The sequence below is a fragment of the Rutidosis leptorrhynchoides genome, chromosome 8 (assembly GCF_046630445.1).
Source record: "Rutidosis leptorrhynchoides isolate AG116_Rl617_1_P2 chromosome 8, CSIRO_AGI_Rlap_v1, whole genome shotgun sequence".
NCBI lineage: Eukaryota > Viridiplantae > Streptophyta > Magnoliopsida > Asterales > Asteraceae > Rutidosis > Rutidosis leptorrhynchoides.
In genome coordinates this window covers 206,540,809-206,543,128 of record NC_092340.1, presented here as the reverse complement: position 1 = coordinate 206,543,128, position 2,320 = coordinate 206,540,809, and positions in this window count along the sequence as shown.

Genomic DNA, 2,320 nt, shown 5'->3' with positions numbered 1-2,320 from the left:
TATATATATATATATATATATATACAGAGAGAGAGATTTATTTTTAATATTAAGTTTTATTATATCTTACATTATTTTACTTATCTATTTAAATCAATTAAATAGTATATTACTCCATACCACATTTCAATTTAATATTTATTTTTACAAACATATTCAAATATATATGTATCTATTTACAAATAGCTGTTCGTGAATCGTCGAAAACAGTCGAAGGTCAATTGAATATATGAGACAGTTCAATTTTTTTTTTTAGACTCAACCTAGCAGATTTTTCTTATCGTGTCAAAAACATTAAATCGTATCGAGAGTTTGGTTTAAAATTAGTCGAAAATTTCTGGGTCATTTCACATACTGTAGTACTTTATTGGTAAAGGTAAAAGTTCTCTTAGAGATACACTAAAACCTGAACTACAAGAACTTTTTGATAAAGCAGTCAAGTATAGGAATGCACCAGTAGTGAAAGTAGAAAATGTTCTGGCTCAGAAGCCTAAAAGAAAGAAATCTATTCGTGATGGCCCACACAGAAGAGATCCCATCATTCTACCTCCTCAAATTCCAGTATTCGATCCTACAGACTTGCCTGTACTTTTCCCTGAAGCCTGGGCAGCCTTGAAAGTCAAAGAATAAGAGCTATCTGATGAAGAAAAAAAGAAGGATAAAGATAAAGATATATAGTCTTCTTATGCTAAAACTGTATCTTTTGTTATTTCATAATTCATTATACTGCCTTGTAAATTTTATATATATTTGTTGTAATAGATGTGAAACGAGTTTATCTTAAAAATCATATCAATTTATAAGATATAGATAACTCAGTAAAAGATCCCAAAAACAAACCAAAAAGGGACAAACTTTACTTCCTATTTTCATTTGGTCCTTATTGCTAGCCTTAGTATTTTACACTTTATGTCATAGGTTTTTTCATCATCAAATTGGGGGAGATTGTTGAGTCCCCAATGTAATTAAAGATTTAATTATGACAAAACAGCAGATATGTACACTAGAATGTTATGTGCAGCCAGCACAGGTTTGTTTATGTATAGACAGCAAATATTGCTGTGTCGAGTGTTTAGTTTGCTGCCTAGTCTACCCGCACAAGGTAGACAATATTCTTCGTTTAGCACATGATGTGTACCCAGAATTCAAGAATATCAAGTGACTCAGCATAGAAGAACCAGCATGCCTGGAAAGCAGCTTACTACACGAGAAAGCTATGCTCCATTACAAGCATAGTGGTTTCTTGAGTGGTCTACATCAATTGTACTATTCAACAGAAGTCGAAGAAAAATTTGAACAGAAAAGGATACACGTTGGTGGCTGACAAGTGACCTTACAAGACCACGTGGAAATGCAGAAGTTTAATGCATGTGCAAATATGTGTTATTCTTTGTCAACGCCTAGGGAACACAACATTCTATTTGTATAATCAAATAGTGGTGCCAAACTAAATTGGAGTGTTCCTGCAAATAGCTACCAAAGAGGAAAGAAGAGAGCACGCTCTCTGATGCAGTTGTCCCCACAAGTACAGACATCCTTTGTACCAGTGGATAATAGATCAATTACATGGTTAATAGGACTACTATAAATTGATGTATCCACTATTGTAACTACTAGTGGTGTGGGTTTATTTATTTAGAGTCCTAACTTGTAATAGCTTTAGAATATCCTCGATAGCTATAACTTAGGTATAATCTTTATCAACCAACTATCATTCCGTTAAGGATAGTTGTAATTCTTTGTGATTCAATCAATAAAGAATAAATCGTTGAAAATTACCTTAGACTCTATCTAGATTGCTTTATTGAATACTAAATTGGTTTAACTGGTAAGTTAATTAAAAAGCATTGTATTCAACCCCCCCCTACAATACTCCTGTTGTTAATCAAGGGACCAACAAATAATAATAATAATAATAATAATAATAATAATAATAATAATAATAATAATAATAATAATAATAATAATAATAATAATAATAATAATAATAATAATAATAATAATAATAATAATAAAAGTGTCTAGAAAAAAAAGAAAAAAAAGGAAGTCAAAAAAGTCGGGTCATTACATCAAGTCTGGTCCCAGTGCATTCCTTGACTTCTATGTAACATCAATATAGCGGAAGCAATTGTCATAACCCGTCCTTAACCATAAGAACGAGTTAGATAAGGTATGATTTCATTGCGAGGTATTGACCTCTATATGCGACATTTTTAAAAGAACAACTGCATTTATTTTACATTACAAACCATAACTCTTATGTTAATACAAGCTTTAGACAATATAAAGATGATTATCGTTTAGCGATAATCTTAGACTT